General features: G+C 38.0%; 1 long non-coding RNA gene across 1 annotated transcript; it reads right to left on the reverse strand.

Moving 5' to 3' along the window:
• Positions 1-168: 168 nt before the first annotated feature.
• LOC113746383 (uncharacterized) lies at positions 169-27,806 on the reverse strand. The gene is made up of 3 exons (XR_003462823.1): positions 27,709-27,806; positions 598-723; positions 169-272 (listed from the first exon to the last, which is right to left on the reverse strand). It is a non-coding gene; the product is annotated as an uncharacterized LOC113746383 (long non-coding RNA).

Raw genomic sequence — 27,806 nt, forward strand, 5'->3', positions numbered from 1 at the left:
ATACAATAGCAAAACTGAATGTGGCAAAAAAGGAAGCAATTTGACATTAATCTAGTGTAATGTGAGACAAGTGCTAGCAGAAGAGTCCTATGATGAGATGAAGACAGACATCAATAGACATTGATGGTTGTAATGAATAGACAGAGTGCTGCGGTAATGACACTTTACCTTTAATAGTGCTCATTAAGAAGACTAGCCACTTGGTTAACGAGGATGAGAAATGAGCGCCGCCATTTGTCGTCAGGCCATAGACAGAGGAAGGGTCTTCTGAGCTGATGGAATGTAAAAAAAATAATAATAATATATATATTTTTTAAAAACTATAATATCTGGAAGGTTCTTGTAGTCAAGTGTAAGCCCAGAGGTTTAGAAAATTTTCAATGAGGATGAAACCTGACCTCATAAATGTGGGTCTCATTTGGAAAACATTACATTACATTACTGTAACACAATGTGTAACTCCAAAAATATAAACAGTAAGCAAAAGCGTTTTCAACCCAGATCTTACTGATGTTTTTTATGATTTTTTGTCTAATTTATAAAAGCATACAGGACAATCTAACTGACAGCTGCAGAATAAAAAAGAAGCCAACTAACCTCAATGTGAGGTCAGTGAGAAGCTGCAGCCTGTTCTTGTTCTCAGATCATCGTTTTGCCATGTTCCTTTAGCATCTGTATGAGATGTACTGGCCTGTCAGAAAGCCTTGAGGAAGTCAGGATAGTCTGCATAGAGAAGGAAGGAGGTTGGGGTGAATAGATGTGTCCAACAAACACAAGACTTTCACCCAGGAGACAGCTGTAAACCAAAAAGTCAACGTCCACTTATTTAATAATAATACAATAATAATTTATCACATATGTAACATAACCTAACTGATGTACCTAACATACCTGTATGATACTATGATTATGGTACATGTAATCATGTTTTGCTAAATTTACCTAAACCAAAGGACACTAAAAGGGACAGCGTGCACCTGTATGCAAATGAGAATGGGTCCATCATTACTACAACTATTAGTTGTCCTTTGCACAGGTTGACCTTTTTTTAAGGTCACAAATGGAAAATGCATAATGTTCTTTCAAGTCTTGGTTATATGCAATAAATGACCATTAACAGATGAACTGCTTTTTAACAAAACATAAATATACATGTACAAATATTCTCCCAGAAACACCTTTAATCTTGAAGACAGGACAGATACCTTAGCAAAGAGGCAAAAACAACAGCAATGTATACTTAAATTAAGCGTCTCCATGTGCCTTTACTCAAGTCAATACAATGGATGCAATTAGTTAGCGATACAGTTGTACATGCTCCCTGTTGGTTGTGTGGAGAAATTGCTGAAGTCAAGGGTCAATGGTGAGGTCAGGAGGGAAGTAGGTGTTCAGAAGCCTCTGATGTCTTATGCTGTAATATTTATTGATGCTTGGCCAAGGAGAATGAGAGACACTCTCAAAGTATATCAGAAGTGTCTGAGTCAGTCTTACATTCTGCACAACTCATCCTGGTGGATAGACTTTAAACCCCAAGATAACACCACAAATACTATACACCCAGAATTTAGTCAAAGAAAATGTTTTTATTCATGCAGGTGTTATTGTCAGTATATTCTAGTCTGGAGACACAGATGTCTGTTTACGTAGATTGGACTGTCAATGGCAAGCTATCTATTATGACTAAGAACCCTGGCCAGCACAGTGTTGAGATAGACTGGCACCTACTGTTCCCAAACAAAGCCAAACAACTAATACTGCTGAGGACCTCTAGGCCCACACATAACCTTGTGTAACCTAAGGATAGAAAATTGCTCCAGCACAGTGAGTATGAAACACAAAAACTGAAGATCTCCATGAATGTTCCTCTTAACATGACGGATCAATATCTTGTTTGACCACAGAAAATTGTATTTAGAGTTCACATGTTAGCCCTAATGGACCAGATGATTCATCATGATTCACTGTAATGATGAACTCTATGTCTGTAATACCATATCGGTCTAGAAAGCACTTATCCTGGTGCCCTGTCAGATAACTCAGATAATTAAGATACGGGTCCTGTGTGATCTGTGTACATTTTTGCACTAAACCTCTCTCAAATTGGGCAATGTATGAAGTTCATTTATCATTCATAACTCATTAAAAGTTACTTCAGACTTCAATCTTTCTCACATGTGTGCACATATCTGCCAACTAAAGCCACATAGGGAAAAACAGCACATCCCATTTGTCTCTCAGTCCTGGTTTTAACTGCATCAAGCACTACAAGACTGTTAGATAACAAAATTAAAAGCAGCTATAATCAGTAGTTTCATAATGAAAATGTACTGTATCAAATGACAATGATAAAACAATGTGACAATATGAGAGGGGCTTCTTGTACTTATGAACCTACAGACAGTTATTACATGAATCTGCAGCCCCCCATGGCACAGAGCTTTATAATGAGTCTCTCCCACAATTACACTATTTTTATTCACTCTCACAGCTCTCATAGTGCCAGTTTTTGCAGCAGCAGGCGGCTGCATTCAGCGAAATCTCTAAAAGCATTTTATTTTATGATTAATAATGACTATGACTTATTTACTTCTCATTTATAGTGATAATACCTAATTTCAGTTTCAAATTAGGTTTCTTTTTGTACCAGTTTTTGTAGGTTTTGTAGGCAGTTAAAGAAGCATGTTAATTTGTAACTACAACCCATAAATAAAAGCTCATGTGACTATATCAATGCCTATAAATACACTATATATTCTGAGTAAAGATGTTTTGATTTAAGTGTCTATACATCTCTTGTGGATACTTGGCAGTACACTCTGCATTTGAAGATGGACTTGAAATGGCTTGCAGCTTGGCAACTAGGGGACTACCTAATTCTTTTTTTCTTGCACCAAGACAAGATCTCTGAGGAATTTCCAGTTTCTAATTAATAATTGGTATATGTGGCTGACGCTCTGTGAGATTATTTGAAGTCATTAGAAAACACCCCCTTTCACTGAATCTAGGAGAGAAAGAAGGGGACCAGCAATCCTGCAGGGATTGCAATGCCGCACCAAAAGTGTTTTGTTGAGGAAATTTAATTGCGGCATCTACAAACTTGTTCCTATGAGTATTACAAAATAATGACTCTGTTCTAACATGAAATTAAAAGCAAAAATGTGTTTTTTTTCTTCAGGCTGGAATAATCTTAATGGAAAAATATTAACACTAACACCCTAAGTTCTGTTGTTCTCAGTGACTTACTTCATTGTTTGATGATAAATTGCCACTTGTCCCGACTCTCAATCAAATTCCCTCTGTGTTTGGTTTTCCATATCTTGTAGCTTCCACAGTCCAAAAAAGCTTTTCCCTTGGTGCTGCGTACAGAAAGTTCCCTTTGTTCTCGATAAAATTAACCAAAACAGACAGCCAAGTGTGAAGTACTGTTTGATGACAAACACTGGGAAATACTGGGAAATACTGTATCATGACAAATTAGCAGACGGCGCAATGTGCAACAGCTTTTAGACCACGTCTAAGAAAAAGGCAAAAAAATTATATGTAAAAGGAGAACAAAGAGCCATTAATATCAAAGATGATGTGTCGAGAGTAGCAATAGAGAAGAAAGGTACTTCAGGAAAGGAGCGTATGGAAAGAGCTTGCGGAGAATGGAAAGCACCAGGGCAAACACATCTAGGTTATTGATTTATTGGGGGTATAGTCTTAGAGACGGGTGCAGGATTGATCAAATGGAAGGTTATCCTTACTCACAGAGGCAAGCTGTTTGCCAATATCCATCACTGGAAACTCAAAATGGCTCAAAGGATCCTTGACATTCCCCAACACTGCAGAGGAAGGATCTGGCCAGGTTAGGAGATTCTCTGTCTGAGGAAGTTGTTTTAGTCTCCATAACCAATGGAAGGCTGTACAGGATCCTTCATGCAGATAAAACCAAGTGGCAGTGTCTTTTTATCAGAGAGCAAAGACAGAAGGAGATTTATTGTTTTGTTGTCAGGAAATGTGTTGTATTATTTAATATCTGCATATCTATCAACCTATATCCATCTACTTTTCTATCAACAACTGGTTGTTGGTACATTGTCAAGTGATAAATCTTACAATACTTCTTTCCAAAACAAGGAAATACTTCAGTTGAAGTGTTCATGTCATTGTTGTACTATCACTATCACATCCATTCATTGAGCAACCCCTAAAACAGTTTGGAGCCCCCCATGGGGAGGTCCACTTCCTGCTTTGAAAACCTCTGATCAAGGTTATTTATCCAGTTAGTCAACTGGAATCTAATGTGGTACTTGCCTAGTCTACTAGTCCTTTGTGGACCAAACCAGGTAGACAACAAATACCAGTTACTGTCAGGTACTGTGCAGGATGAAACGTGTGGTTTTGTAGAGGTAGTAGTATATGTAGAGACATTAAGTTGATGCATGCACTGTACACAACATTTTGACCCTAACTCTGAGAACAAGTGAAGGAGAAAACCAACAAAACAATGTTTTAGTGCCATAACTCTGAGAGCGCTTTGTGCATATCCGCTATATCTTCAACCTGCCCAGACTGCTCTGGGAAGTTATGGCCTGTTGAGCATCTATTAATTTGCATCTGCACTCGTGTTGACAAGAATCACCACCAGGTTTACTGCCCTGATTGTTTCATCTGTCGGGGCATGGGAGTAAAATGAGACACAATTAATTCCTGTGAACCAAAATCCACCCTGTCCATTAATCTTGTAATTGTAACAGAACACAGCAGTGGAGGCAGCGGTGGCAGCTTGTCAAGTGGGGAATGTGAGGTGAAGGAGATCCAGTCATCCTATAGATTGACTCTGAAAGCTTTAACACGGCAGTGATCTTTTTAAAAATGTTTAGTCCATGTCTTATGTTTTTTTTTTTTTTTAAGATTCATAGAGCTGAAAGCAGCAGTACATGAATTAATGTACATAGACTTCACATGTATTCTACAAATGCACTTAAAGGCTTCCTACAACCAGGTCTAATGACTATTATTCTTTTATTATTAATGGTATCCAATTGATTTTTATCATTATTATTATTTTCATTTTGTATGTAAAATGCATCAAATCATCGCACACATGCTTATTCTTACGAGATAGTGAAAAGACAGAGATTGACTATGATAAGATAGGGAAACACTGTAAATCCTCACAGTGGAGATAATGGAGCCAACAAATGTTTGGTATTTTGTATGTAATAATTCACTGCACTTTAGCATTTATAGGCATATTATGTAAAGGTTTACTGTTTATGCACATGTAAAAATCAATCATAGGCAGCTTAAAAGGTAAGCTCCTGAAGACATGTTCAGTTTGTGGAGATTGCTCAGCTGTCATGGAGAGTGTTCACTATTTTAATAATACATATAAAAGATACTATATACTGTATATCATATTCATATAAAACATTAAGACCTAATTTATATGAACAGTTAGCAGTGCTATGATATTATTAAGCATGTATTATCTGTCTATGCACCAGATTCAGAGGTTTGACAGAAAAGAGGAGTGAAATGTATCACTGATTAAGGGATTATTAAAATAGTTAGCTAAATGATTAATCAGCTAATTGCGGGCGCTGTTAAATGGAGCTGTCATAATTACAAAAACACATTTATGATGTAATGCTGCATAAACTGTATAGACATGACATCTAATACAAGTATAAGACAAGTACACAGGCCACCACTGTTAAAGGCAAATAACACCTGTGTTGTATGCAATGTAAAGATTTTAAATCATTTGTGAGCGATGTAGTTAGTCCAACCCGTGTCATTTCCTCTTTTCTTGCAACTGCAAAAACAGAATACTATTGTAAGTAGCAGTCTGTAAAGGTTCTTGGTCGTCCAGGTCATCTTTCTTCAAGAAGAGTAGAATCTGGGGTAAGTGGACTTGTTTGTATATCCGTGATGATGTTTTTACTTCTAATCCAAGAGGCTTCTTCAGTTATGACTGCTTGGTGGGGAAACCCAGGTATTTAGTCTTGCTAGGTTGATAAGCAGGTCATTGATTCCACTTGGTTCGTAGCATGTAGTACATACTCTATACAATTAGTATGTAAAATGTGCTATGCATGAACTCCATGTTGCCAATGAAAATAAATCACTAATGCAAAATAGTTGCACATGAATAGGATAAAACTGTTGGCCACGACCTCTGTTCATCACCCAGAATATAACTTCTGTTTCTAGAAGGACACGCTGTGATTGAGTCTTTTTATATGTAATTTTCCAATGCTATGAGCACCACAAACAAAACTCCAGTCACCTCCATTGTTTTGGGGTGGAGGAATAAATCTCAGAGACAAAATCTCAGCGCACCTAACCATAATCATCTGCATGGGTAGATACTGCAAAAGGTGATAAAATATGTTGTTGTTGTTTTTTTGTTGTTTTTTCAGATTTGATTGATATGACCCCTAAAAGAGACAGTAGTGACACATTAAAATTGAGAGCTTACAACCAATGACAATGACATCACAACCAAGGGTGCTAGGTTCAAAAACAATCGTAGATGAGTCTCATGATTATATTCTATATTTTGAGATATTAAAAACATTTTCTTGCCTACAGAAAAAGCTTTATAAACACGAGGGTGCATATTTGATTGCTTTGTTGTCATTCATTTTAGTAATCTTTGACTTGTTATATATGCTTTACCTGTGTATGCTGCATTTGATGAAATTATAATGTCTCTTTACCCTGAATCTCTCAAAGAGAAGCGCCAGGTGTTTCACAGATAGTGTGATTTGTCATCTGGTATGTTCTGTTGGTGTGTAGGCCGCTATGTCATCGGAAAAGTCCCACAGTTTCCACTGCAGGCGCTTGTGTCACGCTCATCACGTTTGACAGCTGTTCAAACTTCACCACATCTGCTTATTTGGATGAGAAGTCTGCTGCTATCATTAGCACATTCACAACATTGCCATATTGCCCTTTTTTGCATCTGTTCTCAGAAGTAAACTGTAACTGATGGTATTATCTAAAACCGTGATTCAATAATCTGGCTAATCCTTTGGGACTTCTTAGTACTGGGTGTTGTACTGAACACTTGCTGTGCTCTTGGAAAAGTAAGGAGCCTTAGAGTCAAGAGTTGAAATTATGGTGTGCAGGATTAAGCTATTTTTGGGATTAGGAATATTTAATTTTGAAAATTAATGAACAGACTTTGCAGAGTTTTATGCTGGTTTACAGATAATGAACACAATATTTAAACCATGAATGATTATGGACTGAAATATATGATTTTATCAAAAGAAAATCTCCAGACTATTCCCATTAAACACAAACAGCAGTGTTGCAGTGTGACTGTGATTAAAATGCATGCTTGTTTAGGGGATGCTCTGGATTGGAAGGCTCCATTGTATTTGGAGTGAGGCTATGTTTAGACTGGAGGAACACTAAGGTCATAAGAAGCTTTGGGGTGAAAAAAAAAACACATATACCACCTCCTACCCTCCATCCCTTATTCCTTCACACTTTACTGCAAACCCTGCCATTTCAGAGATTTATAAATAGTATTAAGCCTGTTCTTGGCTCTCTTGTCGTTATGGGCCGCTCAGTTTGAGTGGCGGTTGTCACAGACAATTTCTATCATACTTTTATAGAAAAAGGCTGTTCACCGAGGAGTAGAAAATTCCCTTTGAGGAGGCAAAGTCTTAGTTGGGAGAAAATTGAGCACAACAAATGCTGATCTATTTTGGCAAGTAATTGTAAAAAAGCATAAATATTCCAATGTTGCAAAGGTCGCTGAAGTTTTCAGGTAAACACAAGCAAATGATTTCAACTGGTAAGATAACAGCGGAGTATGATTTGATAACCTGCAGCCATTGTAACCTACTTTATATTCCTTTACATCTCATGATTTATGCATTTGCAGGTGGTTACTCTCGCAAAGACGGCAGGAAAAAAAAAATCCTGGATTATATAATCAAACCTATAGTATATTTTCATCATTAGCTGGAAGTCAGTCTGAATCATTTTTATATTTTACCTCTAATTATGCTGAAAATTCAGAAGGAGTGACTGGAATCAAGCCTGGCTCATGTATCAATAAAAAAATATGGCTATACACATCATGTACCTAATTGCTAGAGAGGTAAAACAAATTCAAAACAAAGCTGTAATGTATATTTAATTGCTCTGTTGGAAGGGTTTAGGCAGAAACTCAATGCACAATCTGACAGGCATCGGGGAATATCAGAATGGCAAATCCCTTTTAGACTCAGAACTGGGAGAAATAAATGATGTAATTGGCAGAAAATGTCTGCGGTGTGAAGGCTTGTGTTTTGCAGAAGTTCTCCATTCGTTCTGACAGAGGAGTCAAATTTATACATATACTGCAACAACTAAGAAATAGCCCTGGCTCTGGGAAGGTTGCATGGAGCTCTGCTGTTCGCGAAGCTCTTTGCCCTCAGGTCCATGAGATACCCTGAGATCTAACACTAAAGACACCTACTCCGCTCCTATACTTTTCAACTGTGTTTGCCTGCAGTCAAAACACACATTATTTCACTGCTTACATTATTCAACATCGCATACTTCAGCAATGGAACAAGTACAAGAATATTATACTCCAATAAAAGTATTACTTTTAATAAAACTCTGAAAATGAAATGAAATGAGACATTTAAACAGAGATTCTTGATGCAGCAAACATTATTAAGCCATATGAATTAAATAGCTTGATACTTCTTATGGAAGTAACAGCGGAAACCCATCACACAGAGATGTATAACATAATAATACACACCAGTGTGACTCCACAGTGACTGCAGTCACAAACAAACATACTATATACAGTATCAGAAAAGGAAGTAACTGCACAGTTTAACACACGCACGCACACACACACACACACACACACACACACACACACACACACACACACACACACACACACATACACACACACACACACACACACACACACACACTCACACACACACAATATATTGTTGCTAGGCAACATAGTGTTTGCGGATACTCTTATCTGTACAGCAAGTTACAACAATAAGTAATATTGTTATTATACTCACCTGCAGCAAGTTTTTTTTTGTCCCACTTAAACAGACCACTTAACCTCGTGAGAGTTGAATGAGGCTTTACAGTCACAATGTGCCAGGGAAAAAAAGAGCAGAAAGGCCTTACAAACCTCACTGAAGATAAAAGGAGGACCCAGTATGAGCATTTTAGCATTTAGCATTGAGCCAGATCGAGCGTGCACCTAATGGTCTCTCAACATTATGGGTGTGTTTGATTTGGGTCATTTAGTTCTCACCAGGCGGTGTATTAAGTCAATGATTAATTATATGATAGGTGCAGCTATGCTGATGTGCAACATTGCTAACCATAACCCATAATGACAACATCCTCATTTTTTGTTGTTGTATTGTTGTGCATTGATTAAACTGTTCACTAACTAAAAGCCCTGGCCCAGGTGCCCTGACTGCGCTCCCCATACCCCCCGGACTCTCGGCCAGTGAACATTCACATTTAGAACATGTATCTGTTACAGAGTGTCTCCTCTCTGGACATGGAGCTTTCTGGACTCCTACAGTTTCTTCTCTGCTGCAACTGTTGATTTTCTCACATACTCACTGACTTTTTCATCTAACTTTTTTTTTTTTACTCTCTAAAGGATGTGACTTGAAAAGTGGCAAAGTACAATACTTGTTATAAAAAGTAGATTAGTGTATTACAGGCCCTGTTAATCAACCTGTAGTTTCTAAATATTTAAGATGATGTTAATGTGATGACATTACATGTTGTCTATGACCCGACTTCAAACGAAGGATTTGATGTTAGCATCTTTCCCAATTTAGGATAATTTCAGTGGCCAAGAGTTTCTTGGGTTGACTACAGCCATAAAAAAAATAAAAAAAAAATAAAAAAACTCTGCCTGTGCCCTTTTGACATAGACTTCATCTGAAGTCAGAACTCCCTCCAAGCTATGAAGCTCAAACAAACAAAAACAATTTTCCAAACAAGAATGACTATCTAACTATCCACTTATCATGCAAAGTCAATTTTAAATGTGTGATAGTTTAATTTAATTGCCATTCAAATGGAATATCTTAAAAAGGATTTGACAGCTCTTGACATTTTAGTGTTCTGCCCATGTTGTTGGTGTTCAACAAGTGGTGACAAATCAATGGCACCAGCTCAAAACCTATTTGCAGCTTTCTTTACACAGGTCTGTTTCCTACTGTGTCAAAACAACAAGAGCAGGAAAATACTAAAAATATGTTGACAAGGCCAGCTGCCTACGCAGCCTCTGGACAAAAAATAAATAAATAAATAATAATAAGAAGAAGAAGAAGAAGGAAAAAAAACTCATCTTCACCTCCCACCAGCCCATTGGAGTCTGACCCCCCCCCCCCACCATCCTCCATTTGGATCACTTGCTCCTTGTTAAAAGGACCCAGCCCTGGACGGAGCGGGGGTGGTGATACCCCTAATGAAGATGAATATTCAGCTGCTTTAGAAAGGCTCCTGGAAGGCTGCCCGGCCTGCACTCGCTGTTCCAGTCAAATTGGCGGCACGGTGAGGGAGAAAGGGAGGGGTCCTTATGCACTGGACTGAAAAGGGGAAGTTTGGTGGAGGGGGCCAGTGGAGATGATCGGGGTGGCAGACAGGCAGAGGAGACATGCGTGCTTCTCTGGCAAATGATAAAAACTGTGTTTGCATACACACAAGCATACACATACATGTAGACACATAGCACAGTCCACATATCTCAGGATGAAAGCTACATACCTACAATTGTTGACTGTTCAACACCTTTAATTCAAGATTACTTGTTGGATTGTGCATTAATCTTTGGAAAAGTTATTGCTTAAAGACATGTTTTTCCAATACTGCGACTTTCCATTTGTTACCTTAAGGCAACGCTGTACTGTACAGTTAGGTTTGTTGTTAGGATAATACAGTGCTCAGTGCCGGAGGTATATGATGATAAGCCTGGTCAATGTGTTTTCTGTCTATATGTATAAATATACTCCCTTTGCAACAATAGACAGAGGCACAAGTTATGGCCTAAAGGGGCAAAAAGACAGGATTACAATCAGGTTTGAGAGGCAGTTCTGTAGGTTTTACCAGTCTACAGCCAACACACAGAAACCACACATTCTTGGTCTTCATAGAATTAGACCAAGAACATTCTATCAAGAATGATACATATTTATTCACAAACAAGTGAAATAATCCTGACATTTTACCCATATTCCATGCACTGTACATTATTTGTGTAGGTGCATGTCAGAGATGATTATTGGAGAACATACAAATATATTTTATTTCTTAAGCTGGAATTAAGTGGGTGGCACGGTGGTGCAGTGGTTAACACTGACGCCTCACAGCAACACGGTTCTGGGTTTGGATAAGCGGTTCTGGAAAAAAAAAATTAAAAAATGATTTGAATTACGATACCGTGGGCTGCAAATAAACATGAATATCGTTCACATATGTTTTTATTTTACACTTCAATGAATTGGATGTATGTCGTAGAAATTCAAAGCAGTATCATATAGCGAACCATAGTATGAAATAAATGCAGGAAATGAAAGACACTGACACACTGACAAACTTTCAGTAAAGAAACCGATATCAACAATCAGATATAATAAAGGCTTTGAAGAGATGCTTTGGTAGAAGATCACTTGTGGCAGTAAGCTAAAAACTACAAAAGAATACAAAAAGAGAAAGAAAAAAAGAAAGAATGAAAAAAATAATTCCTGCTGGATTAACCAATCAGCTTTCCAGATGTAAAGTATACATTGATGATGTATACATTGGTCCAAACTATATGTCGCTGACATTTTGCAGTCCACTGCAACCCATAACATTCTCTGCATAGTTTTCCAATGCTTTCATGTATCTGCCTGATGAGATTCCACACAGAAAGACATTTAATGTTTTAATAAATGTCTCTAATGAATACGTTGCTGTTTTTTATACTTTCATTATGGCACATTGTTGGTCTGAGACAAAAATAAAAATAAAAACGTATACTATTGGGAGTAAATTATCAGCAAACATGGTGTTGGAAATCAATCTCCCCTTCTTTTTTACTATTGTTTGTATGTTTTGTCACTGTCCTGTGAAAACCAAATATGTCCACTTTTGATGATTTTTTTACCTTTTTTTGCATAAAGAGCGTGCGTATTCTCCTTATCTACAGTCGGCATTAGAATCCTATTGACCAATGAAAATATGTCTTGTTACATCATGTACGTAGGATAGAAAGAAGAAGGAAAGATTTGGATAAATAATGTTTTGAGTTTTGATTCACAAATAAACACTAAGCTCTGTGATCTATCTGAAACAAGTCAGATTGATTATGTTGATTTCAATCAACATCAATTATTCAAGATATAAAAAATAGCTTTGATAAGGCTAGTGTGCCATTTGGAAACATGTAGGACAGCTTTGCTATTGATAGTTTATCAACTGAGGTTGATATATGCATAGCTGCTTTGGGTCACAATCCACGTAAATCACGTAAAATAATGAACTATATAGGAAAATGGTTCACTTATAACTTCGTAAGCATACATTTCTATTTTTGATGCTGAATGTGTCTACATGTTTTTTCATCCTCCTGAAAAAAAGATTTTTGGGCAAACATTGTTTTCATCGAACAGATATTTTGTTTCACACAGACCTCGATTACAATAAACTGTGACCAACAGCATGGCTTTGGAGTACAAAAAAAAAAAGTAATCTGAGTATGTAAAAAGGCTATTTATATTTTCAGTGGGAAAATGCTGAACATAATTTCTAGGTGAATGTTCATGTGGCTGTGTTTAAAAGCCCAGTGCTGTGCCACGTGCTGTCACGGTTCAGGCTACCTTTGGCCGAGGCTGCGAGCACACTCTTGTTGCCAGGTGGAGAGGGGAGATGGAGAGAGCCGCCGGCCATTAGCGGAGTTGGCTATTGGAAGTGAAAAGAGAAGAAATGTGGGGCAGCTTTGCCACCCGTTTGAAGTACGGACAGCTTGTTTGTGAAGTGGAGGCTGAGCGCTTGGCTTTCATGTCCTGCTCTCATGTGACCTGGGGAGACCTCAACTTCATAAACCATATTGACTATATTGCCCGAAAAAAAAAAAAAAAAACACTGACACAATCTATTCCAGCATTTATGGGGCTCGGAAGCCTGAAGCTTTATGAAGTAAGATGAATGAAAGAGCGCTGGGAGTTTCAAGGCCAGCCCATGACACATCTTAGAAACAGACAAATATTGAAATGTTCTTGAGTATTGACTCATTACCTGAGGAATAGTAAGAGGTTTAAGGGAATGATGTGACAGCTAATTTCAAGCTGCATAATAGTACCAACGATGTGACATTTGTTCACGATTCTTTTAACGATACTGTCACACTCCATCAGTATTCGCTCTGTGATCCTGTAAACGATTGTGTGATTAAACATGAATTAAAAGTGAAACCATGAAATTGCAAGTCCCCTCACCATCTTCTCTAAAGTTGAAAATCTTGTGCTCTTAACGGGAGTTTTTGACACAACTGCTGATCCAGCTCTCAGGGATGAGGGCTTGAGAGACTTAGACGTTTTTTTGTCGTCTCTGCATTTCTTGGGAGGGAATTGGCAGATTATTTGGTCAACCTCGATCAGTTCCACCACAGCTTAGGGGGATACATGCTCGCTGACTAATATTGCCCGGAAATCCATCAAAGTCAGAGGGCTTGTCCCCCTTTTAAAACTTGTGTGTTCCAATCAAGCGCTCAGCAAGTCAAAGCAAACACAAACAGAGGCCATACTCTGCTTGCAACTGATGCTGACAGATCCCGATGAAAATAAATTATGGTGTCTCTGAGCATGAAAGTACCTACTGTAATGTCGAATGAGACGACACTTAACTTTAATCTTCAAAGCTCCTATAACTTGATGCAGGTTTATTTGCTGGTTTAATATCCCAAAAATAAAATGTTGGGATGTTTTGACACTTGCAGTGGTTTTGATGTAGGTTACGTAAGTATGCAATCATGTGTCCCATAAATGTAGGTGCAATTCTGGAGAAGCGATTGCAGGAAGGAAAACAGTATTTCCATTCATTCATCCACTAACATGTAGGGTCACTTAGAGACAGGACAATGGCTCTGATGCATGCCATTAAATCCATTTTAAGGAGCAGGTAGAGCTGTGGAGGTGGATGATGTCACTGTCCTACATTGCTTGCAAAGTTATAAGCAGGCTCAGAATGAAAACGTTCTTACATCATGACTTTCAACCATATCTGAAAAACTGTAACAATACCTCTGTCCTTTTTTCTTACACTTACACTCCTGAAATATAATAAGAATGTTTGGGATTTTTTTTTCTCCATCTAACAAGCAAAGAAAGAAAGTTCACCAGACTTTTAGGTGAGCTTTAATTTGACAAAGCCTGTGGTTAAAAATAAAAGATCCTTTGTAAGAGGATGAATTGTAATGGGAAGGTTTTTTATTTTTAATATTTTTTTTTCTAAAACTCAAATAAATTTAAGTTTGAAGCAGAAATGATGAGTCAAGGTAAAATGCACTGTATTACAGATCTTTGCATTCACACATCTCAGATACATTAACTATTCTCTTTTTCACCTCTAACCATTACAGATATCAGTACTCTGCTTTGTTCGGCAGACTGCTTAACACACAAGCACAGGTGTGCAGAAAAATCACACACTCTTTCACAAAATTTCCTTCTGGTCCTCAGCTGCAGCACGTGACAGAAAAACAGTTATTCAGCACAGGTCCCGCGGGTTGGTTGTCTGCTCGTTTGTTAATGACAAGCATTTGGGGTAACCATCGATTTCCTGTGGCACTAATTAAGAGTAGACTCATTAAAATGTTTGAAATACATCCTGTGTTAACTTTTTTCTCTCTTTCTCTTTCATTATACTTTGATCGTTATTTGTCTCTTTTTCTTTTTGAGGCTTTCTGATCAGAGAGAATAACAGGGCCGCTATGATCCTCTGTCCTCTGCCCAGTCAAACTGCAGCTAAGTTAGATGTAAAGGCAGATACATAAATGCCTTGTGGGTGTTTAATAACTTTCAAACATTGACCAAGTGCCTTTGGGCTGAATTTGTTCAATACATTTGGCATGATAATAGTAAACACAGCTAATTTTGTCTGTTTTACCCCAAATATTTATGCACCTGAGGGGAAGCACTACGGGTTTAATATGAGTGAGAGATAAAGACAGAAAAGTCTTGGCACTGACTCCACCTAAGCCGACTAACACTGCGAGGTATTTGAGCAGACGTTCACATCCATTTAGGAGTGCAATCTGTATTAAAAGCACAGTACTTCTTATTCCAAGCAGCCATATTGATCCAACCAACTGTCCTCCCTGTGTGTGTTTACCTCTGGTGCCAGGTTAGATATCTGTTCCTTGTGCCTGCTGATGTCCATGCATTGCCGCCAGATCAGAGTTCACTGGGTAATTTTGTGGTAGTCTGGTTATTTCAATTTTTAAAGGGTTGGTTTAAAAACACTCTCTCTCTCAACCATGCTTTGTGGTATTTAAGTTTTGGTTAGATAGTTTTTTTTAATGTAGATGGATGTGAGATATTTATCCACCTCTTAGCCTTGTAAAACAGAGGCGAAAGTAATTTTGTTTGTGGCGCATAAATATTTGAAAAATGGCATTTTTTAAGAACGTCGGTGTGTCTTTTGAGTCACCTGTTTCCCTGCAGACACCTTTCACTAAAACTACTTTTTCACTAAAGAAATTGCGAGATATTTTGATTATCCTGCTATATTGTTATAGGAGAAACTTGACGATGATGACTAAACTCCACTAACCTCCATTGTACTGAAGTGGGTATTTTTTGAGGTGGGTATTTTTAAAAATGTAACACATGAAACTTAATAATTACTTTTATTATGTTCCTCAGTCTAAAGTCATCAAATGCTTCCCATAACAAAAACTTGCTTGGTGATGTACAACCAGTGCATTAACTAATTTTTTTAACCTAAGCTAGATGTTTCTGTATAAGTGATTTGAAGTCTGTTGTTTTTCTATATTTTAAATTTTTTCAGATAACCATGCTAACACCAGAAATGAACATATCTCACAACACATAAAGTTTTTCTTGTGTTAGCTGTTACACACTCTCATGCTCCATTGTTGAGATTGACAGCATAGGAAAACTTCCCGTTATTCCATCATGGGTGGGTTTGTATGTTCCTTTAAGATCAAAAGTGATTGCATTTTTGTAGCAGAAAAGAAATCAGATGCAAACAAACCGTGTATTCATTTTTGATTGGCAAAATCCGTTGCGTTAGAGTAAATACTTTATTGTATTTCAATGTAATGCCAGTTATGATAGTTTTGCAACCTTTCTGCAACCTGTTTCTTGACACTTCTGTAGTATTACATTTTGTAGCTGACATTTGTTTAAATACTACAACTAGAAGGGTGATGAACATTTCCCCACTCAGCTGCTCATAATTATGGTCTTTACATAAATGGCAGCCTACCTTACGAAGACAATATTTGAATTACTGACTTAGAGAATATGGGTGATTCATGCTAACATAATCCTGTGACAACAGTAGCTCCTCTTCAGCCAGCATTGCACAGGATTGCTTTATATGTATTCATATTCTGACAAGTTATTGTCTCACACATATTTAAATCATATTTTAAGAGAGCCTATTGTCCTGTTCAGTGTCTTTAAACCAGAATAATCAATTAGTGAAACAAAAGGAATGACATTCTTCATGACATGCCACCTTTTCACAGTTCTCATGATGAACTGTTGGTTCCGTTGGCACTTTGTGAACACAACATTTGTCCCATTATAATGGCAGGCACTCTTTTTCTCCAATCATGCTCTGCTACTGGGCAGCACTTGGAAATGTGTGGAATGAACAGCCTGCAACAATATCAAGTGTTAGCATTCAACTCAACAGAAAGCTAATGAACCATAGCAAACAGCTTGTGGGGTGTAGCAAGAGAGAGCAGTTGCATCAAAAGTCCTTCATCGGCGACTTGAGCATGCTTAAGTGAATAAACTATATCCTAAGGCTGGTAGGAAACAGACATAATCCGCTGACATGTATACAAGTCAAAGTGAGCGAAATGGCAGTGATGCACTAAAAAATAGACAACATACATGACAAAGATTACACTTGAATAACTGTGGAAATTAATTACATTTGACTGTTATACAGTGTAGCAGCATGTTTCTGTGATTATGTTTGTGTACAGTATTAGGAGAATAAACAAGGACACAGATTAATTAATAGTAGTGGCACTCACTGGTTATGCATTTTTTCCCCTTTTCATCATAAATAAAACAACTTGGTATTAGAATAAAATGTTAAATCCAACTACTCAGGTCAGGGCAATATTGCTTCTTTTGCAGTATAATTTCTTTCTCCATTCAAGATATGAACCTAGTACCCCGTTCACTCTGCCATCCATTTTAGTGTCATACAGATTGTCTGCTCTGGTGTCTTCTACATAAAATGCTTCACTTACAGGAGCATGCAATATTCTGTGTTCTTCATATTGTCAACAATTTCTTCCCAAAAAGACTAAATCCAACAATAGAAGTATGCAAATAATAAGCACCGGCTAACCCTTTATTACATACTTCTGCAGCTCTTCATCTAAGCAATTCAGTTTTTGTTTTTTTTCTGGTTTTGTCTCTCCAACTAGAATCAAATTGCAAAACTACAAACAGCTGCATTAGTCGTTCCTCTGTGGTGTTTTTTGACCTGAGTATCTAAAAGTTTGTGGTTAGTCAACTCCAATGATGTTCATTGCAACTGAGCTTTTGTGCTTCATCAAGCTTTGTTAACCATGTGATTAAATCTAACATGACTTAATTCATGCAGTGTTTCCAAAATTAAGAAGAACTATACCAAGTCAAATGTACCTAACATTAGCAGGCCATGAATAAAATAACAGCTCTTCAAAGTACTTTAATGGTACTTTGTTTACTTTGTTGGTATTTTAGTTTTGGCGTTTTTTTTGTTTTTTTTAATTTGTTTGAGTTCATTTGTTGACGGCAAGAAAATTATAGAATAATAGTATACTTTAAGAAGTATGAAATTTTTAGGAGAACAAAGAAACATGCTGAAAAACAATATTATGCATTTTCTTTCTTCTCCGCAATCAACATTGTAGTATTCAGACAGTGGCATTAATTAGAATTCATGTCTTGTGACTGCTCACTCTGAAAAGTATCCTCCTCCTCAAGTCATCTTCCCTAGTGCTGTGATCCTCAGCTAGTCCTCCTTGCAGCAAATCGTGGTGCTGTTTCCCATGCAGGTGTTGGACTCGCGATGTGAATGGCAGCATGAATGCTAATAGGCCGTTGTAATAAGGTCTTTGAAGTATGCCATACACTGTTGCAGAATCATAATGTGAAAATCCCTCTTTGAATTGGGAGCCCTGCTTGACACTAGTGGGGCCTCCTCTATTCCCTCCCCCTCTCTCTCCAGCCCCTGTCTTTCTTATTGCATTGCTTCTGCTCTCCACCTTCGCTACACCCCAACCCTCCCTCCTCCCCATCTTTCCTACATCTTTTAATAATCACTTCTGGCAGGAAGACTTGCCTTGCTCTGATAGGTCTTAGATGACAAGCAGGGTATCTAAATACCAACATGTGGGATGTAGCGATCCGTGGGAAAAAAGTGAGGGAGTGGACCCAACAGGGAGGGGGGTGGATTATTGGTTTAGGAGAGAAATAGTGTAGGTTTAGTAGGGGGGTAGGATGGGGTGTGGTTGGTCGGAAGGTGCATTACAATCATAACGTTCTAGTTGAAGATGCAGTGGTTATTCTGTAAGTATATATTTTTCCCCCCACTTAGTGTATTTATATAACCTGAATCAGCTCAGAATGAATCAATAGTGAAAGTATATTCTTAAATAATTTGAAACAGATATAGAAAGTGCACCATCACACTGTAATGTTTGACCGTGCTCTAAAATCTGTTAGCATGGATTCTATTCTTATGTATGACCTTGAAATGTTTTAAGAGCTTCACTAGAAGACTGTCTAATTATGTGACTAACCTCTGAAGCTTGGACTACCATTGCAGTAAGAGGAATCTGAAACCATTTCAGTCTTGATAAACCCGCGCCTACAGCAGGGACTCGTCAAACCGCTTGAAGACCACTTCAGATTTCAAAAGGCATCTGTACCTATTATTAACTTACTTTTTGTGCCCCTGAAGATTTCTAAAGCAATGGGAAATATAATATTTAATAGAATTAGTCTTCTTTCATTTTATCTGTCGTTATCTGTCATTTTTCAAAAGATCCTTTTTATTTCTGTGTTTAAACAAAGTAAAAATGATGTACAGGACGTGATTTTCACACATACTCTATATTTAACATTTAAAAATGATCATTTCTGTGTGCTAACTATAACTATAAGTAACTGGAAAACCATACATTTTAATTAAAACTTACACCAATACTGCAGCGTTGATGTACAATGCAGAATATTTTATCACCAACATTTCAGTGATTTTATTTTTGTAGTGAGGCCGTTGTTACTGTCATGAAAGTTGTGGCATTACAAAGATTTTGAGTGACGTTTCCTTGAAGCTGCAATAGGAACAGTTATACAGTTGCCTATCAACATTAGTATTCATTTGGGGGTTGCGTTCCACTTGACTAATCTTAGTCAAAAAACCACTCTCTTTTCTGTTTTGATCACCACCAACTCCTCAAAAGTATCTGGCTCTGTTAAATGCTCCACTGTGTTCCCCAGTGTGCCTCTGACTGTGTCCGTCTGCTGTTTAGTGCTGAGCAGGTAATGTACAGTGGGGTTTATAGAGCTTTTTCACTAGAACACTGTGCCTGCTGAGGATGAAACAACTTGATGATTGTGGTGAGCGGAAATTAAAAAATATAGTTGAAAATAGAAACAATGAGCTGAACGATGCTAAAATATATACCCCACAGAGATGAGAGGAACTGCAACGGCGACTATTCTCTGTGGGGTCAGATTATGAGTCAATTATGATGGGATCAGACTATGGGCAACTCCATATAAAACAACACAAAGCATATACTAGAAACTTTTTGTAACTTCAACTATGTGTGGAAAATGTTCTCGTCCAAACTTTTTCTTCTCCACCAGGAGCAACCTGAGGTGCACCAAGAATAAGGTTCTCCTGAAGTGAAACATGCTTAGAATCTAGCAGAGACTGATGTCAAATGCAATGAAACTCATATTTATTGATTGTGGAGTGGAAGACACACGTTACTGTTCTTCATGCAAAATAAATGGATTGTCATGTACCCATTTAAAATGTATGCCAATTTGATTTAGACTATTAAATACGATAATTCACGTATGTACCAAGTAAGTCAATCTTTACACTTCTACCTATTTTTCCAATATTTACGGTAGTTTAACTGTATTTTCATATCTTATAAATCTGAATTTTCACACAAAGTGAGTTACTTTTGGAGTCAATGAATGTGTGCATTAAGTCCACTCTACAATTATTCTGGACTAAATGTGAATTGATTTAAAATAAATAAATTGCGAGTGCTTCATTTGTTGTACTTTCTCTCATCCTCCATTGTCTACATGTACTTCAGGATGCTAACTTGTACTTTCCTCAGAAATGTGTTTTTGACAAGCTCTCACTATAAAGAGTTCCCTGTGCTGTCTACATGTAGGTGGAGAGAGTGGTAACAGCAGTCGAGGGTTTTCTGCAGTTGAGAAAAAAAAAAGTGAGAACAGACAGAAAACCACTGTTGTAATGTGTCATGTCCAATTGTTGTAATTGTAATGCTTTTCAAGTTGGATTTTTTGCTTCCAAATTCCAATTATATCTGCCACCGTCTATCTGCCTATTTGCCTTCCTTTCACACTCATCTGTGCTCTTCTTCCCATCCATCTTTGCTGTTGCTTCATCACTTATGCCACTGTCAATCACCCAGTCACGCTTATAAAGCGGCTGAGTTATGAAGTGCTTTTATTTGCCAGGAGTGCCATTGAACTTGACCTGTGATAAAGCCTTGACAGAGAACGTGTTAATGATGAAGCCACGCTGACTGATGTTTAGCTATACAGGAGTCAGGAGGGGAAGTTATGAGAGGTTGACCTTTGGCAACTAAATGCATTGTGGGCCTCCACTTCTCCGCTCACTTGTTGGCTGGCGGAATATCGACCTCATCGACACCATCACCGAAATGATTATAGCCATCTCTGTCATACGTCATTCTGTCGGTAGCTGTAGTCTTGATTTCTCCACTCCTATCTTCTTTTTCTTTTCTTCACTGATTTCCCTTCCTGTGTGCTATTGTGAACAGATGACTCATTTGTCATTCATTCACTGTCTTCTAGAGCTTTTCTATTCTTTCTTTTATCTCTCTGAACAGGTGATTCGCCCTGTCTCTCTGTTGCAGCCTTGCACTTCTTGCTATCTTTCAGTCATTCTCATTCAAAAAGGTGATCACCCATTGAGCTCATCAGCCTTGAGTGAACTCCCTTCACCTGCTGACTGATGAGTCTGAGAAGGGGACTGTCACCAAAGTGACAGCTTCTTCTGAGGAGAAACATATTAATGGCTCGGCTTCAGACTAAAATGCTACGCGTCGACCGACTCGTCCCACCCACCCTGCCGATACCGTGCCGCTCTTCGCTGGTATTTCTTAAATGCCAACGTCAGTCATGAATAGGTCAGGACAACAAGCACTTAAATAAGGCTTTGTCACTGATTAATGAGAGGTGGAGAGGACTGTGAAGGCCTCTGACTGCCTCACACAGATAAAACAATGAATGTTTTGTAAATAGCCACGGGTGCTTCTCCCGCTCTCTCTCTCTCTGTTCTTTCCTTCCACTGGTGGAAAGAAACATCACTGACAGACGCTCTGGGGATCGCAGAAACACATGTTCCCAGCCGCAGGACTGGGGGAAATCCAATCAGATCCCAGCGAGCCTATAGTGGCTCAATTTGCAAAGCCAACAGGCCTTTTACCAGTATTGTTGTAATGGTATTAACAGGTTGGATCTCAGCCAAGGAGCACTATGGCAGTAACATGCTGATGTTATTGACTACTTATCCATAAAAATGCATCCCTTCTCACTGCATTATACTCACGCGTGGTACAAATCGACTAATCTGAGCAGATTAAAGTCACTTAGAGGAGATTGGAGTTCACCCATGGTTTTATTAAAATGCACAAATCTAATCAGAGACGATGTGTAAATTGGCTGGCTAAAAGGCAAAGATGTTGCATGGTGTAAAATGTGGCGGGGGAAGAAAGCATGTTTATTTTGTTAAGACTTGGCTATCAATCAACATTTATAAAAAATCATTTAGCTGAAAACACAGATGAAATTAGATAACAAAATGAGATCTGAGTTTTAATAGCGCCTTAAAAGAATATAAAATGCAGTGTCTTGGAGTTTTTTTTAAAGTCAGAATGATCCATAATCTGCAGCAAACACAGAGCAGTTTGTGTGGTCCATCAGTCAGTAAGTAGTGGTGTTCCCTCAGTTGAGACCTGGCTCCCACAATCTGTACAGATGCTTCAGAGTTTCAGCCGTGTTATTATTATTATTTTTTTTGTTCTCTCTCTCTTCCAAAGTAATTAACTTGTGGAAATGATTTACCCTTGGATGGTTGTCAGATCAATTTCTCATTGGAGGTCTTTGTAAACCTGCTGTGGCACCCGTAGCCTGTCAGATCCCCGCCACTGGGCACATCAGGTCCCACTTGAGTGGTTTTAGAGTGTAACACAGTACAGCGAGCCTTTAAACAAAGACTGGACTCCTGTAGGTTTGTAGTGAGAATTTGCAAATGGCTTGAAGTATTGTCAGGGTAACTTGCTGCTGGGAAAGTTTGTTAACAATGTCTGCACTGTTAGAATAGAAACATTTTTAAAATAAAGAATACCAAACAAGTTGTTCTGCTCTCAGTTTCTGTAGACATCTAATCAATATTATGTCAGGTACCTTAAAATTATTGCTCGTAGAGTTTTGTTGTTTTTACCTCCAACTGTCTCCCCCCTGCAAAGAGTACAGTATACAGAGGATATGGTGTAAAATTGTTAAATTTAATGGAAAGTGAATACAAATCTATCAGGAATTACCTTGCCCTTATATCCAAGGAAGAGTTACATAAAAGACATCTGTTTTGGCCGACAATGTATTAATAATTGTAGTTTTCCTGATAGTAGTTCAGATAGTAATCTGAAATCCTGATCTAATCTGTTCATTTTATTTCATGAGATTTTTGTTGCAACAAAGCTCCAGTGAATATTCAATTATTTGAATTTGTTGATTTCAAATCATATACAGCTGCTGGTAAATTGCAATCCAGTCGCAAAAAAAGTTATTATTGGACAATTCTGCAGAATCCCAGTGTGCAGTAGTCAGAAAATCAAAACATATATGCAAAAATTATTGCACTATCTCCTACACTGGCACTGAATGTTGGCATTGGATGTAAAACATGAATGTATTTTCTGGGTATACTAGGATGCAAATTATCCAGTGACAGCTATTTATGTGATTCGTCACTGTTTTATGCACAGTCCTGCATATAGTTAGGCTGCTGACATTCAAAATGCATTTTGCGCTTAGTTTGCAGAAGATTATTTCTTGTTCAGTGTTACATAATTTGCATCACTCCCCTGATGGGAATCAACTTTCTTCATCAACAGAGTTTGCCTGCCTAGTTTACAGTTTTTGCAAAAAGCTACATCCTATAAAAGTTAGACTGTTTTGATTTAGGCTGATGTGACGCCACAAACTCAACAAATCCTTCAAAATTAACAAAGAAATAGTTCTCTCTCTAGAACGAATTGTGCAGTCATTTTCAGATCTGACAATGCTCTGACGTAACGTTTGTAGCTGTACAATGTATCTGTGTCCAGTGTTAAAGTCTGATGGTTTATTAACTTATCCATCCAACCTGACCTCCTCCATCTTGTCAGTCTATAAAACACCATCACCTGACTTCCTCCTCCTTTGCTCCCATTACTATGCCTGTAAGAGGGCTTTGTCAGTTGAGCATATATGTGTCATTTTGGGGCACTTGTTGAGTCAACGTATCCTGTCGTTTTAGAAGGACAGTCTTCACAAATCACCATACATAGCCAATAATTTATGAGAAATCATCAATAGGAAAAAAAAGTATTCTCCCGTTATCTTGGTTCATAATTACATTATAATTTTAGCATATTATGTTGGTTTAAATCTCTTTCTGTTTGTTTGACAGTGCATTTGTACTTTTATATCCTTGGTAACCGACACAAAATGGACACAAACCAAGTTATGCTTTGTCCTGTTATGATTTAGCTTGCCAAGCTTACATGGAGCCGAGCAGTCTATTTCAGACACATGGATGTTTCAGCTGCTTCATTTGACAATTCCATGCCTGTGGGGTGAAAAGTAATCGGTCATATTGGGTGGAAGTGTCTCTGCAAGCTGAGAGCTGCTTTGAGTCTAGATAGAGTCAAGGTCTTTCTCGCATTCACATCATCTCAGTCTCTGAGTCTTGACTGAAGGACACGCGTTTAAACCTCTTCTCTTTTGAATAAAACATGCTGCCAAAGATAATTACAAGACTGTGTTTGTGTGCTTGTATCTGTGTGGTCCTTGTATGTGCTTTTATTATGAACAGAATGATTTAGTGCACTATGGTGTTGAGACATTAGGATGATACTTCTTACCCTCTCACAGTCTTCCTGGCAGCTTCCCAAGGACAGGCAGCAGAAAGCAATTGCTATTAGTGCACATATATAGTCCGAGCAGATAAATATAGGCTGCTTTTAGCAGATGAGCCACAGCACCATCAATTAAGATTAGGGCAAGTGCTATCACAGTCTCATAAAGAACAACAAGATGGCATTCCCTCAATGTCAAAGGTATGATGAACATGTACAAGCCGTTGGGAAAAATCAAAGAGAACCCGATAGCTCATATACATAATGCTCGCATTGACAAATAGCTATTGATATTTTTTTTTTCATCAATGAGAGTGACATGGCTCAAACAGCTTGGAGGGGATCCCGATCACAGCAGTGAAATGAAATTATGCAGAAATTTGGCGAGGATGAGTCTAATTTATTTTTTCAGGCGTCAGTGTTATTTTCTCTTGATACAATGGGGTGGGAGGCTGAAATCTTGGACTTCTTCATGCAGCTAGGGAACATTGTCTAGTCTGAGTTGAAGTCTGCTTCCATCCTACTTTTTGAGAAGAAAACTTGTGAAACATGGACAGGGAGAGCACAAATAGAGCAGCTGTTTGTGTGTGAAAATGAGAAATGGCAGGGATGGAATTCATCTTTGCTCTGTTGTCCAATCACAGTCCACAGTCGCCCACTGACCACAGCGACCCTGTTGTTGCCTGGTGCTCTTGTCTCATTCCCCTGTAGTGTCCTCTTTTCACTGCCCTGGTTGTAGGAAAGAGCATGGCAGCAATCTCCATGCCAGGCCAGAGGGACGTGGACAATGTGTGTGCCCTGTGACTCTCCAGTGGTTTCCAAGTAAAGGCCATCACTCTCCCTAATTAGCTGGTCTCTTTTGGGCTGTGACTAAAATCACCTCTGTGGCTCCTTCCTCCATCGGATCACACCTAATTTTAATTAGACCCCTCGGAATATTAGCCGGGGTCTTTGTTCCGCTTCCTCTCATTAAGGAGCCAGACAAATGAGTCTTTAAAATCCTTTATACATTTCCTCTATATCCCCCCTCTCTCTCTGACTATCGTCCTCATCATTCTCTTGTGCATGCTTTTTACTGTGATATACTGTATATAATCAACCCCCGGCCCAGCTAAAACCATGTGAGTAGTGACTGCACATTCTGCTCAAATATCCCAGCAAAGTCACAGCCTGCGAGGGCTACAGATACAGTGTCACATGGACCATACAAACCTGTAGTGCAGAACAGCATAGACTTGTTGAACAGACACAAGAAGAGGAAAGAAAAATGGACTAACAAAATATTAAGCTATAAATATATAAAATATGAATTTTGATTTGGTTTTAGAAAAAGATTACAGGACAAATCACATAACATTTCACACAGATTTTTCTCTAAGATTACATATGATCATTTTCTGATCAGGACATGATGTGTCAGCACCTTCAGAAAGTAGTACGGTACCTTACCAAATCTATGCAATTTTCAAGGATTTGTTAGGTTAAGGCACTACATGGTTACAGGTACCCCTGTGGAGTTTTTGACCTTGACAATAGAATCTATATATATATCTATAATATAAGGCTTCAGTTGACTTAGCAGGTCCTGTCTTAATTTGTTTACATCTAACTTAAAAGGAGTTTCTGTGTTTCAGTAAGTTGTTTTAAATCTGCAGACATTTTCTCTGGGACTCCACAAGGATCAATCCTTGAGTCACTACTCTTCAAATTATGCATGCTTTATAAAAAAAAAAAAAAAAAAAAAACATTACGGTAAGGGTTCCTTCACAAGTCTGTCACAACATTGTCTCGTGTTCAAACCGTTGATCTTATGATGCCAAGAAAACAAAAACAATTGTTACAAATATGACAAAGTATACTGACTGCAGGTTCTTAAAAGCAAAACAACAGGTTTCACAATCTAATACTGTCTCCATTCAACAGCTACACCCACAAATTTTCTCAATTTTATGGGATTTCTTTGACTTATATTTTGATATGAGAATTTGATAAAACTGACTTTTTTAGATATAAATGTGTAAGCACACTGAAAGTCAAAGGGGTCGCAACAATTTTAGAATTGCAAAAGCCTGGGCCAGCTGGGCATCTTCCCTAGTGACTTCCATATAGCCATTTGTTTCCATCACAGGATCTGCATCTTTAAAACTTAATTGTTTGTCAATTTAAGTTCTTGTTACCAACTGTGGGTTGTAGTCTATGTAGAGCTAAAAGGAGCAATAATTGTAGCTCATTAAGAAAATATGAGCATAGAGAGAAAACAAGGCCATGGCGCCATGCCCAGTTCGAATTACAAAAAAAAGCATTTGTGTGCTTTGTGGCTGCTGGAGAAATGTGTGTCTCTAGTGTCTTCCCTTGTATGACTGTTGAATAATGATGTTTAGTGAAACATACCTTGGCTTTTACGTAGGTTACTCTGCACTGTCGATATTGTAGAGCATTGATTCTCAACCTTTTTGCCTTGTGACCCTAAAATTGTGCACTATCTACTTGTTGTCTCTTGTTACAGGTTATGGCCTCAGTAAAAGCTTGATTAGTGTTTTTTTGTTTGTTTGTTTGTTTTTTTTGTCTTAGTGCATTTCATTTGAATATCTGCTAAGGCCCACGAGGGATTGAAGTGAATAATATTTAAAAAAATATTAATTTTTTTTGACAAAAAGCACAAATTAAATCTAAAAATGTGCCTATTTTGGAAAATAATGTTTATCTTCTTACCCTTCAGGATTACCGCTGGTAGAGTTTAGCTGCATGTTCTGCTTTTGAAGGCCTTCATAGATTTACTTAAAAATCTTAAAACCCATCAATTATCCACTCAAGGGTCAGTGTTTTTGAGGCTTCTGGACTTCGTATGCTGGCCAAGATGTATTCTGTACTCCGATAAGCAGTTTCATACACGAGAATGATGAGATTTCAGCTAATCTCTATAAACAGACAGATGTCATGTATACATATATACTCAAACAGGTGAGGTAAATTAGTGGATCAAGAGAAATGTGGACAGGGGGTACACAACAGAAAATATACTTATCAGTAAGCACAGACAGACTCACAGACAGCCTCAAGCATGTAGTGCAGTTCTTCTTTATGGCCAATGTTGTTAACAGTGAACATGTTGCCTCCCCACCAGCTGCCAATCTTTTCTGATGGC

The sequence above is a fragment of the Larimichthys crocea genome, chromosome VIII (genome assembly GCF_000972845.2).
Source record: "Larimichthys crocea isolate SSNF chromosome VIII, L_crocea_2.0, whole genome shotgun sequence".
In the NCBI taxonomy this organism is placed as follows: domain Eukaryota; kingdom Metazoa; phylum Chordata; class Actinopteri; family Sciaenidae; genus Larimichthys; species Larimichthys crocea.